The sequence below is a fragment of the Schistocerca serialis genome, chromosome 7 (assembly GCF_023864345.2).
Source record: "Schistocerca serialis cubense isolate TAMUIC-IGC-003099 chromosome 7, iqSchSeri2.2, whole genome shotgun sequence".
Taxonomy (NCBI): Eukaryota; Metazoa; Arthropoda; class Insecta; order Orthoptera; family Acrididae; genus Schistocerca; species Schistocerca serialis.
This window is the reverse complement of record NC_064644.1, coordinates 78,544,231-78,558,588: the sequence shown is the minus strand read 5'-3', so window position 1 is coordinate 78,558,588 and position 14,358 is coordinate 78,544,231.

Here is a 14,358-nt window from a genome sequence, read left to right as displayed (position 1 = left end):
GACTCAATATTTCTGCAGAGGACTCCCAACGACTCGTTGAATCCATGCCGCGTAGAGTTTCTGCATTACGCCGGTCAAATGGAGGTCTGACACGATATTAGTAGGTATCCCACGAATTTTGTAACAGAGTTACGTAGCGGCTGCACTTAACAGATAAATGGCTCTTCCTTCAGAGTATCCATCTGCACACTCCAGTCTGCCTTGTCCCCAGTTAACATCGAGACACTTCTCACACGTATCAAAATGGCTCTGAGCACTATGCGACTTAACATCTGTGGTCATCAGTCCCCTAGAACTTAGAACTACTTAAACCTAACTAACCTAAGGACATCACACAACACCCAGTCATCACGAAGCAGAGAAAATCCCTGATCCCGCCGGGAATCGAACCCGGGAACCCGGACGCGGGAAGTGAGAACGCCTCACACGTATCCAATGAACTGTGGGTGAAGCCCGATCACCAGGGTCTTACATTCTTTGAACGAAAATAATGGTGCATTGAGAATGACTAGCTTCTAGCTGAAATCTAGATCTGCATAATGAAATTTAAAAAGGATGACTGATTGCTGCAATCTATAATTTACAAGTCAATAAAGTCGCTGAGTGCAACCGCTTTCCGAATGTAAGGTAACCTGACAAAGTATTGATATAGACGCACTTAGGATGTTTACCATTACGATTACTCGTCGTTATTAACTCTTATACAGTGATCAGCCAGAACGTTATGGCCACCTGCCTAATAGCTGGTATGTCCACATTGGTCACTGTTAACAGTGGCGAAACGTCATGGTAAGGAATATATGAGGCCTTGATACGTCACTGGAGTGCGTTGGCCCCATATCTGCACACACAGGTCACCTAATTCCTGTAAATTCAGGGAAGAGGACGATGAGTCTGACGCCACGTTCAGTAACATCCCAGATGTGTTGCAGCGGGTTCAGATCTGGCGAGTTGGGAAAAGGGGACTGCACATCAGTTATAACTTGCCACTGTGTTCCTGGAACCACTTAATCAGACTCTTGGCTTTGTGACATGACCCATTGTCTTGTTGAAAAGTCGCCACGGCTGTTGGGAAGCATGATCGACATGAAGCGTTGTACGTGGTCTGCAACCAGTGTGAGATACTTCTTTGCCACCATGGTGCCTTTCATGAGCTCCACTCGACCCATGGTTGCTCACTTGAATGTTCCCCAGAGCATAATGGAGCCGCCACCACTTTGTTTCCGTCCGTCAGTACAGGTTTCAAGGAATTGTTCCCCTTGAAGACGACAGATTCGCCCTCTTCCGTTGGCATGGAGGAGAAGGTATCGGTATTGAGCAGACCATGCAACGTGCTGCCACTGTGCCAACGACCAGCGCCGATGATCAAGCGCCCATTTTAGTCGTAGTCTCCGATGTCGTGGTGATAACATTGGCACAAGCATGAGTCTTCGTCTGTGGAGGCCCATCATTAGGAGAGTTCCATGCAGTTTGTGTTCAGACACACTTGCACTCTGCCGAGCATTAAATTCTGATGTCAGTTCTGCCACAGTTCACTGCCTGTCCAGTTTTACCAGTCTGCCCATCTTACGACGTCCGACATCTGTATCGAGGAGTTGCCGCCAAATCCCACGATGTCTGGACGTCATTAAGCTTAGTTTTTCCGCCACCTGCCGAAGACACTCACGGCACTCCTCGAACACCCGACAAGTCGAAATGCTCATGCCGAGCCTCTTGGCCATCAGAATATGCCCACGGTCAAACTCAGATAGACTGCGCGCCTTCCCCATTCTCACTGATACTACATGCACCGTGCGTGTGTCTGACTAGCAGTCATTCTTCATCAGGCGACGCTGCTATCGCCTGGACGGGTTCATATCCATAGTAGGACGGTGGTCATAATGTTCTGGCTGACCAGCGTACTTCGTGCTTAAATAAATTGCATTTACTCACGACACATGTAAGAAATGCAGTAATATTTCAACTTCGCTGGATGTGCTGGCTTTGTGTATTATATTGGCAGTAATACTCGACATTCATACAAACTCATACCAACAAGGAAACATTTTTATCATGCTCTACAACTTTAATGTATTTAATTATGAACTGATTTTCGACTTCTTAGGCCATCTTCAGATGACATCTGAATGTCGCAACCACAAATAAAATGCTGTGTGACTTACAGAGACATTATTTATTTATTTAATAAATATTTAAACTGAGCAGATTATGGCCCAAAAGTCTTCAATCTGTCCAGAAACATCACGAACCAAATATATTACAAAACATTAACAATAACAATAATAACAATAATGAAAGCCATTAATAATGAATCAAATTAGCTTAACACGTTTTAGAACGTATTTAATATTGTCAGAAGCGGAGGGAGTAAAGAAAGAGGAGAAGGTAAAAATGACGGTGATAGCGGTTAGTAGGAAAGAACAGAGGACTCTGTAGACAAGGATGAGCGAAAGTTGTGGTATACGAGAGACTGTCGAGAGTCAGCTGCAGATAAATATAAGGGACAAAAGGCTATTGCAATAGAAGGTGGACCCCCAGGCGTGTTTTGAAGTTTGAAAGGAATTTAATCTCTCTGATACTTTGTGGAAAATTGTTTCAAAGCCGTGTTCCTGATAATGGTACAGAAAAGACTTTACTTCGTTGAAAACAAGTATTCCTGCTATAGCTATTCAGACAGCAGTGTAAGAGTTGAAGATAAATAAAACGGAATGCAATGTTTCAAAAGACAATACAGCAGACACGGGTACTGTAGTCTCTACGCTTATCGGCACGTAGCCGTGACAAGTATTCGTAGGCAGGAGTGATACGATCAGAATAGCGTGCGTCATTAATGTATCGTAAACAAGTAATCATCGGCAGTTCCCTCCAGTGTGGGGTTCGTACAAGAATCGTTGGAGCAGTGGAACTCTATAATCAGGTATGGGTGTATTAGTGACTACGAGTTTCTTTTTAAGCTCGAAAGGGAATACTTTTTTATATTTCTGTAGTGAATGAAGTGACGCTGACACCATCTTACAGGCTGCAGTTGTATTTTGTGTCTAGTCTAATTGATGGTCAAGAATTATCCCCAGGTTCTTTGAAGAAGAAAAAAAGGCTTTTTCTGATCAAGGGTGGAAGATATTCTCTAAACTAAAGGGTGGGCTCTTGTGAGCGATTCGAATTGTTTGTGTTTTAGCCGACAACAGATACTGACTGTTTGAAAAGAAAGATAATAATTTTTATATAATAAAGGAAAATATGACATTCAACGTTGAATAATACAGTAGGTGTCACTATTATAACACAAAATTGATGTAATCAGAATTTATTTTAACAAAAGTTAGTCGCATTTGTTCATTCAAAAGTAAACTTGCATTCTGCGTCATTTGTTTATTGATTTATAAGTTGCCACTCTGTCATATTTCTACTTTTCTCAGCAGTGTGTAAAACATCACAATGTTTATTGTGTGGGTTATTTCCGTTAGATCGTGTATTAAAAATACGGAATCTGTTTTTGCCAGTTTCCACTTCTCTCACGTTCCCCGCGGCATCTCTTCCTGACTCACTGATATATGCTTTTCCTTAGTGCTTGCGAGTGTTTTCAAAGGCACCATCCTGTACCAGAGCTTTCACGATGTTTTTACTGCTGTAAAAAGTAGGTCTCCACTTTCCAGACTTTAAGGTCTTTGAAAGGCTATCTGAAACTTCACCAGCACACAGAGTACTGCTTTTGTTTGCAAGTGACTGTCTGTTGGTCCAGCGTACAGAAGTGGTACGAGGGCAGTTCAATAAGTAATGCAACACATTTTTTTTCTGAAACAGGGGTTGTTTTATTCAGCATTGAAATACACCATGTTATTCCCCAATCTTTTAGCTACACAACACTATTTTTCAAAGTAATCTCCATTCAATGCTACGGCCTTACGCCACCTTGAAATGAGGGCCTGTATGCCTGCACGGTACCATTCCACTGGTCGATGTCGGAGCCAACGTCGTACTGCATCAATAACTTCTTCATCATCCGCGTAGTGCCTTCCACGGATTGCGTCCTTCATTGGGCCAAACATATGGAAATTTGACGGTGCGAGATCGGGGCTGTAGGGTGCATGAGGAAGAACAGTCCACTGAAGTTTTGTGAGCTCCTCTCGGGTGCGAAGACTTGTGTGAGGTCTTGCGTTGTCATAAAGAAGGAGAAGTTCGTTCAGATTTTTGTGCCTACGAACACGCTGAAGTCGTTTCTTCAATTTCTGAAGAGTAGCACAATACACTTCAGAGTTGATCGTTTGACCATGGGGAAGGACATCGAACAGAATAACCCCTTCAGCGTCCCAGAAGACTGTAATCATGACTTTACCGGCTGAGGGTATGGCTTTAAACTTTTTCTTGGTAGGGGAGTGGGTGTGGCGCCACTCCATTGATTGCCGTTTTGTTTCAGGTTCGAAGTGATGAACCCATGTTTCATCGCCTGTAACAATCTTTGACAAGAAATTGTCACCCTCAGCCACATGACGAGCAAGCAATTCCGCACAGATGGTTCTCCTTTGCTATTTATGGTGTTCGGTTAGACAACGAGGGACCCAGCGGGAACAAACCTTTGAATATCCCAACTGGTGAACAATTGTGACAGCACTACCAACAGAGATGTCAAGTTGAGCTCCGAGTTATTTGATGGTGATCCGTCGATCATCTCGAACGAGTGTGTTCGCACGCTCCGCCATTGCAGGAGTCACAGCTGTGCACGGCCGGCCCGCACGCGGGAGATCAGACAGTCTTGCTTGACCTTGCGGCGATGATGACACACGCTTTGCCCAACGACTCACCGTGCTTTTGACCACTGCCAGATCACCGTAGACATTCTGCAAGCGCCTATGAATATCTGAGATGCCCTTGTTTTCCGCCAAAAGAATCTCGATCACTGCCCGTTGTTTGCAACGCACATCCGTTACAGACGCCATTTTAACAGCTCCGTACAGCGCTGCCACCTGTCGGAAGTCAATGAAACTATACGAGACGAAGCGGGAATGTTTGAAAATATTCCACAAGAAATTTCCGGTTTTTTCAACCAAAATTGGCCGAGAAAAAAGATGTGTTGCATTACTTATTGAACTGCCCTCGTATAACTGTATGCATTTTCATTTTTCGTAGAATGTTACCAATTACGTCAGAGCTATTGCCATTACTTACAGTGGTAAGTTTTATAGCTTCACTTTGATTTAAAAGGCAGGACTCAAACAGTAGAAGTGATACGAGGCGATACATCATGCAGTGGAAAGGTACATATTTGTGAAGTTCTTGATGCTGGGGTTTTCAGGGTAACAGTCTGGTAAGGTATTGTTTTACTGTGAATTCTAAGAGAGTGTTTCTCCGTGATAACGTAAATGTTAAGGATTTTATGGAATTACTACCCATCTCCACGGTGAACTGGATTCTGTTACGATGGAAGTTTTATTTGGTTAGCTAAGTATTTCACTGTCTAGTGGTATCAGCCCGTAACTACAGCGTATCATCCACATGCAGGGTATCCAACAAAGGACTCCCTGATTGTAAAATTAGAAAATCTGAAAATAAAGGTCCATAGAAGAGCGCACTAAATGGTATGTTTGCTGTGAAAACTGTAAGAATTCTGTACCGAAGTTTCGGAATTGTAGTTACAAAAGCTGCTAACAGATGGTGGTCTAATGGCAACACGTAGTTTCTATAAATAGTACTACGAAGTACTGAGCGATCAGTTCCATCTTTGAAACGTGAAGGGGGCCAGCGTAGCGAAGAAAATACTGAAATAGTGTATTCCATTGAACGACGCGTGTTGCAGGGGTAATGGAATATCACAGTAGTATGGGATCAAGGCACAGTTTTAAAACACGCATTAATATTCCAAAAGTACTTGATTCATAAGCCAATAGCAAGATATTCTCCAGATTGGAACAAATAGTCTGCGTGAGTTATTATATAGTGGAAGATATAGGCGTCAGACGAACTGTCGTCACTTCTGAAAGTGTCGCCACAATTATGCTCATTCAGCTACTTTCGACAAAATCTGTTCGAATAATTGCAGCCGAGGCAGGTTCGAAGCTGCGCAGCACGTATACAGCCCTGTGAAGCAATCTTCAAATGTTTACATGCAAAATCCAAAGTCAGCAGGTTATACCAGTGAAAGCTATGACAAGGGCAGACTTTGAGAACCAGGGTCTCATAATGATTAACTACGAAAGGTTCAGTGTTCGCAACATCTACTTCACGGATGAAGAACGCTCCATCTGAGCAAATTCGTGAGCAAACAAAAGGAGCAATTTTGGGGTTCCACAAATCCCAATTTGTGTGAAGTGAAACCATAGCGTTCTCTGAAAGTTACTGTTTGGTCTAAGGGTAGCACCTTAGGCTAATAATCAGAACTTTCTGTGTCATGCTTTCGAATCCAAGCACTGCTTAAATTCTGAATAAAAATCATCAGCTATGGCGACCGATGACTTCTGGCAGAAAAAGTCATCCAAGTTCGGCCAACGGTCATCAAAGAGAACGGAGTAGCGGACAGAGGTTTAGGGCAATCTCTTGCCCTTGGGGCGGGAAAATGCTTCTAAAAGGCGGATGAATCAACGATGATCAACAGCGAGAGGACGTAGAAACAAATGGACACCATAGCATTAAAGACTCATAAGGTATGTATACATGGCATGTGGCACATAAGTGAAACAGTGTCATGATGATCTCTCCATTCGCAAAAGATTGCGGATTAGTCCCCCATTCGGATCTCCGGGAGGGGACTGACAAGGGGAAGATGACCGTGAGAAAAAAGATGGAATAACAAACAACGGGATAATATTCTGCTAATCAAAGCCTGAAATGTCAAAAAGTTTGAACGTAGTGGGAAAACTAGATAACTGAAAAAGAAAAATGCAAATGTTCAGTCAACATAAAGTGGGCTTCAGTGAAGAGAAATGGAAAGAAGATAAGGATTTCGGGTCAGACGCATATAGGGTAATATCATCAACAGCAGAAATTGGTATAAGGGGAGCAGGTTTCGTTACAATTATAAATTACAGTGGACAAGCTGAGCGATATAGTTGTTCTCATCAGACGCGACAGCAAACGAATGTCCACGAAAACAGTTAGGTATACAACCCAATGTCGCAAGCAGAAGATGAAGTGACAGAGAAAGTATATGAGGATATCGAACGGATAATTCTGTACGTAAAGGAAGGTGAAAATCTAAGAATCATGGAGTATTTTTACGCAGTTGTAGGGAAAGGAGTTACGGTAGAACATGGGCTTGGTGGTAAAAGTGAGAGAGGAGCAAGACTAGCTGTGTTCTGCGATAAATTTCAGCTAGTAATAGCGAATACTTTGTTCAAGAATCACAAGAGGAGAAGGTCTATGGAGACAGTGGAAGATTGCTGCTGGACTACATCATCCCGAAATCAGTTATTGCATTGTCTAAGGCTTACCCGAGTTAGATAAAGACTCAGATCACAATTTAGTGTTGATGAAGAGTAGACGGAAGTTCAAGACCACGGTATGGCCGAATTAGTGTGGAAGAAAGAGGGACACTGAAGTACTGAGGATAAGACACATTTGAAATTAGCTAAAGATGTGGATACTGCGATAAGGAATATCCCAGCAGGCACTTCAGTTGAAGAGTAATGTGTATCTCTAAAAAGGACAAACACAGGTGTTGGAAAGGTAAATATAGGTACCAGCAGCGTAACAGAAAAAAAATCTTGGGTTGCAGAAGAAATGCTTTAATGATCGAAAGAAGATGGAATTTCAAAAAAGGTCAGAGGAAGTCAAGAGTACATCTATATAAATCACTAATATAATATATGGGAAATATAGGGAAGCGAGGAAGAAATGGATACAGGAAAAATGCGAAGAAATCGAAAAAGGAATGATGCTGGGAATGACTGATTTAGGATACAGAAAGATCAAAACAGGCTTCAGTGAAATTTAAGGCAAGAGCTGAAGCACTAACACTAAATGTAATTCAATGAGAATGGATAGATGGTAAGAATACAGTGAAGGCCTCTGCGAGGGGGAGGAACTGTCCGATAACATGGCAGAAAAAAAAACTGGAGTGGATATGGAATTAATAGGGAGATCCATCATTAGAACCAGAATTTAAAGGAGCTTTGGGAGACTTAAGATCAAATAAAGCAGAAGGGGCAGGTAGCTTTTCATCGCAATTTCTAGAGTTATTGTGGGAAGTGGCAAGCAAACGACTGTTCAGGCAGGTATATGGAACCTATGAGACTGGGGACATACCATCAGACCTTCAAAAAAATATCTTCCACAAAAGCCCGAAGACAGCAAAAGCAGAAGTGAGCGAGAAATATCACACCACCAGTAGTTAAAGTAAAACTAAAGGACCAAGAACGATGTTCTCTGATTAGAAAGAATGTAAAACGGAGTTGCCGCTTTGGCTCCTCCTGTTCGTTCTATACATCGAAGAAGGAATGATGGAAATAAAAGGTGCAAGAGTGGGATTAAAATGGAGAGCGAAAGCATACCAATGACAGGAATCGCTGATAATATTGTTATCCTCGCTGAAGGCGAAGAAATATTATAGAGGCAGTTGAATGGAATGAACGATCTGATGAGTACAGAATATGGACCGAGAATAAACCAAAGAAAGGCGAAAGTAACGAGAAGTAGCAGAAATCAGAACAGCGAGAAACTTAACATCAGATTTGGTGATTGTGAAGCAAAAAAGTTAAGGAATTCTGCTGTCGTGGAAGCAAAGTAACCCATGGCTGACGAATCAAGGGGGACATAAAAAGCAGACTCACAAAGGCAAATGTGGCACTCCTGGGCAAGAGAAATTCACTAGTATCAAAAATAGACCTTTTATGAGGAAGTAACTTCTGAGAATGTACCTCTGGAGCACAGAATTGTGTGGTAATGAATCATGGACTGTCGAAAAATCGGAGCAAGTGTAAGATGGCAGCTGGAATGATGTTAATTTCGCACCTTACATGTGATTTTATACGTCATAACAAGTAGATGGATATGTCACCTGACATACTTCGGTGATGATGAGTAAATTTGCCTATCAAAATGTACAATAGGTAATGCTAAAAGGGTTGACATTCGATTGGAAGGTATTAACACACCGAACCAAAATCCTGTATGTCAATGAGCAAAAGATAAAAAAACCTGCTGGAAGAAACGCTTTAGTTTGGGGATAAATGCGAGTTGCGCTGTCACAGCCTGCAACCAACGAAAGGCTTTTTACAAGGATCGGTGACCCGGAGCGAGAGGGACAATTAATGCGCAGGGTGAAACATCGAGGGGAGCAGGTAGCAGCCCAGCGCTGTCTGCGACGGAGAATTTTTTTTTAGAAAACTGCATTGGGAATTTCCAGATGGATACAAACAGACCAGAAACGCAGTTGCTGATCACGTGAAAGGTCTGTGGTGCTCTCATGACGTACGCGTGTAACTTTTAGGCGTCAGGAGCGGGCACAAAATGTCCGATTGGCTGAAATAAGCTCAGAAGGTGTAGAAATGGCGATGTTCTGGCGCAGTTTAAATGTAGGCCCTTTGTGATTTGCAGGGGTCGTTTCCACGAGATGAAAGGAACGCTCCTATTGGTCTGAAAATGCAGCGACGTGAAGCACGAAAGGACACAGGTGAGGGACAGTTTGTTACGAAAGACAGAATACCAAAAACTTCAGGGGCTCTCCTGTGAACCAGTGTCGTGTGTAGAACAGGGCGGATCACGCTCGGTACGCTGCATAAAGAGAAATCTTGTGGGAACACTGCGTTCACTTTGGCTGACATTCAGCTAGAAATTAGCTGAAGAGTCGTTGAGTTCTGATAGCAGAGAAACGAAACAGTCACATTGTTAATATTTCTTGCGAGAAGTGAGAAGGCGTTGATGTAAAGACGCTGCTCCATCTATGCACGTGTATATCGCCATATTTTCCAGGCTAGGGATGATTGCATTTTTTCTCACTCAACAAGAAACATCAGACAGTTTCAGCTGATAAATTCAGTGAAGATTTTTATTAGCTTTTTGTAGGACTTTCAGAGTGCGAGAGCAGCCATGCAGCCTACAGCACGTCGCAGCTAAAGGTATATGCCACTGGCAGAGGCGTAAAATTGTTGTATCACCAGCTTGCGTCCACAGTGAACATGAGCAACTTTGAGTAATTTTTTGCTCATCTTGGCACAAAGACTAACCATCCTCCATACACTTGATCCTCCATAAACTTGATTGTTATCCTAAATAGTACCGAACTTAAAACTGGAATCGGATGATTTGACGTAATAATGGCCAACTGAGATAGTGCTTCACTGTCTACATGTAAGAAATATCTTGTAGAGAACCTATTTAAATTTGATATTGTTGTGTTCAGCGTTATTTCTGCTAATCAGGGCGTCATATGTTATCTTGACAACTGTCACAATCTATGTAAACCAGTGAGCTTCTTTGACAGAAGTGCAGAAATTAACCAACTTTTGTACCGCCAAACACCGATGTGCTCTGTCATAGAACAAGGGTCCACTCCTAACCCCAGTAATTTATTCTAGTGACGCTAACGCACTAACAGGATGTTTTTGCTGATGTCTGACGAATATGAAAACGAGTGGAATGTCAGACTGGAGAGAATCGAAGCATCTGAGATGTGGTACCACATAAGAATGCTGAAAATTAGGAGGTTCTCCGCAGAGTCGGCAAAGAAAGAAACATATGGAAAACACTGGCAAGAACGAGGGACATGAAGATAGGAAATAGGACAAGCCACCAGGGAGTTGGTTCCTTGGTACTAGAGGGACCCGCAGAGGATAGAGGAGGACAGAGATTGGAAAACATCAAACAAATAATTGAGGACTTAGGTTGCAAGTGATACTCTGAGATGAAGATAGGAGAGGAATTCGTGGCGGGATCTTCAAAAGAGGCTGAAATCAGTTAGCCAAAAAAAAATTGCGAGATATGACATTTGCATTATCTGCCGTGTTTACAAGCGACAATCGATAACTAGCTATCGATACATTTAAATTTTGGATCAATTTGTTGCCACACAGCAAGCGTTTTATGATCGACCAGACGCCGAGTGACTGATGCAAGATGAAACTCTAACACACAGCAGTGAACAGGTTTTTTCCCGTTTTTGATAAATATTTCGGCGGCAGGCTTATTACGAGGTGCATTCAAGTTCTAAGGCCTTCGATTTTTTTTCTAATTAATTACTCACCCGAAATCGATGAAACTGGCGATAATTCTCGACGTAATCGCCCTGCAGACGTACACATTTTTCACAACGCTGACGCCATGATTCCATGGCAGCGGCGAAGGCTTCTTTAGGAGTCTGTTTTGACATCTGAAAAATCGCTGAGGCAATAACAGCACGGCTGGTGAATGTGCGGCCACGGAGAGTGTCTTTCATTGTTAGAAAAAGCCAAAAGTCACTAGGAGCCAGGTCAGGTGAGTAGGGAGCATGAGGAATCACTTCAAAGTTGTTATCACGAAGAAACTGTTGCGTAACGTTAGCTCGATGTGCGGGTGCGTTGTCTTGGTGAAACAGCACACACGCAGCCCTTCCCGGACGTTTTTGTTGCAGTGCAGGAAGGAATTTGTTCTTCAAAACATTTTCGTAGGATGCACCTGTTACCGTAGTGCCCTTTGGAACGCAATGGGTAAGGATTACGCCCTCGCTGTCCCAGAACATGGACACCATCATTTTTTCAGCACTGGCGGTTACCTGAAATTTTTTTGGTGGCGGTGAATCTGTGTGCTTCCATTGAGCTGACTGGCGCTTTGTTTCTGGATTGAAAAATGGCATCCACGTCTTATCCATTGTCACAACCGACGGAAAGAAAGTCCCATTCATGCTGTCGTTGTGCGTCAACATTGTTTGGCAACATGCCACACGGGCAGCCATGTGGTCGTCTGTCAGCATTCGTGGCACCCACCTGGATGACACTTTTCGCATTTTCAGGTCGACATGCAGGATTGTGCGCACAGAACCCACATAAATGCCAACTCTGGAGGCGATCTGTTCAACAGTCATTCGGCGATCCCCCAAAACAATTCTCTCCACTTTCTCGATCATGTCGTCAGACCGGCTTGTGCGAGCCTGAGGTTGTTTCGGTTTGTTATCACACAATGTTGTGCCTTCATTAAACTGTCGCACCCACGAACGCACTTTCGACACATCCATAACTCCATCACCACATGTCTCCTTCAACTGTCGATGAATTTCAATTGGTTTCACACCATGCAAATTCAGAAAACGAATGATTGCACGCTGATCAAGTAAGGAAAACGTCGCCATGTTAAGTATTTAAAACAGTTCTCATTCTCGCCGCTGGCGGTAAAATTCCATCTGCCATATGGTGCTGCCATCTCTGGGACGTATTGACAATGAACGCGGCCTCATTTTAAAATAATGTGGATGTTTCTATATCTTTCCAGTCCGGAGAAAAAAAATCGGAGGCCTTAGAACTTGAATGCACCTCGTACGTTAGAGTACTCCACATTTACTGGCATACGCATGGACCGGTCTTCAAATTGCCTCTGTATCACTCTAAGTGATTACTTTTTGTGGGTAACATAGAAAGACAATGTCTGCAGTAACTGTCTCAACACGTTAGACGATATCGAATCGGTGCTCTGTATGACAACTGCATCCATTCCGTTCAGAATCTACAAGAGGTGATGGCAAATTTCAATGTTCGCTAATCGTCTGGGCCATCTCCTTACCATGAGCAGTGATCGTTTTGAAAAGATTGTAATGTGATTGCATAAAAAAAGTGATTTTATTTGTGGACTATAATACGAGCTGTACGGTGTACAACGACGTGTGTTATCAGTTTTAATAACTACTATTTCGAAACTTCTGTATAAAATTGTTCCTCTTATCGCAATAAATGTACTCTTTGTCACGTTCTTCTATTATACTTATTTTCATGTAATTGAATTTCTTATCTTTTTAGAACATGCTGTACCATATCAAGTATTTGATTTTGAAACTCAGTGGTTCTTCCTGTAAGAAATAATAGTCACCTAACTTTACTAAATTCTTTCCTTTTTGAGACTACTACCATGTTTCATGAAGCACCGATGAAGAATTCAGTTACTACTCATGTACATTTCTTTATATTATCTCGAGCTAATGATGCTTTTTGTGATATTTTCCTTATTTGTGGATAGCATTTTAGTTTCTTTCCTGTGAATTTATCACTATCGACAATCGTTCGAAATCAGAAATCATGTAGTGGGAAACACACTTCGCAGGGACAAATGACTAGCACGCTCAGCGGGAGGCAGATTTACGGCACCGTAAAGCTGACGGCAAGACTACAGTAAAACTTCGGTGACAGTCTTTAGCCGTGGGGGGCTGGTGTAATGTACAGTCGTAACACCGTCCGCTCCCCGACAAGAGGCCTGTCACAGCGGGGGGCGCGGAGTGTATTTATCTACGGTAAACTATCGAGGAGTTAGGTTCTGCGTTGAGCCGGGGACGGCAGTCTCGGGAACGCCTTGGCGTACTTCGGCAGAGCCGGACAGTTCACCATCTGCGATGCTTCTGTAACTGAATGCGGAATTTCGGACTACCCCTAAAGATAGGTTGTCTTCCAGTGAAACTGCTGCATCTGTCTTGCAGGAATGAACATTGGAATCAATGTACTATTGTTGCTAAGACTCTACGGAGAAAAAAATTGTTACCAGAAGGAAAAAAATAGAGAAAGATGCGTCCGCAGTCGAATGGTTAGCGTTACTGTACTTGGAAGGACCCGGGACCGATTCCCAATATCACCTCGTTTTTTTTTTTTTTCTTTTTGAGTTAGGGAGGTCTGGAACGTGGTCCAAATTGCCTCGTGAGACCATAGATGCCGACTAGTGCGGGAATTCGTCGCACTATCAGCTGAACAGTTCATACATCCAAGTTGCTGACAGGAATAATGTACAGAGGAATGGAAAAGAAAATTTAGGGTCTGTTAGATGACAGTCAGTTTGGCTGTAGGAAAGGTAAAGCCACTCGAGGCAGTTCTGACGTTGTGGTTGATAATGGAAGCAAGACTGATGAAAAATCAAGACATGGTCATATGGTTTGTCGATCTGGAACAAGCGTTCGACTTTGTAAAATGGTGGAAGATATTCGAAATTCTAAGGAAAATGGGGGTCTCCCTGTAGGGTAAGGAAATACACAATACGTACAAGTACCAAGAGGGAACAATAGAACAATAAGACTGGAAGATCTAGAACGAAAAGATCGTAGTAAAAAATGTGTACGAAAGGGATGTAGTATTTCGCCCCTGCTATGCAGTCTACACACCGAAGAAGCGATGACGGGAATAAAAGACATAATCAGTAGGGGGACTATAATTCAGGGCGAAACGATATCACTGATAAGATTTGCTGATGACATTGCTATTCTCA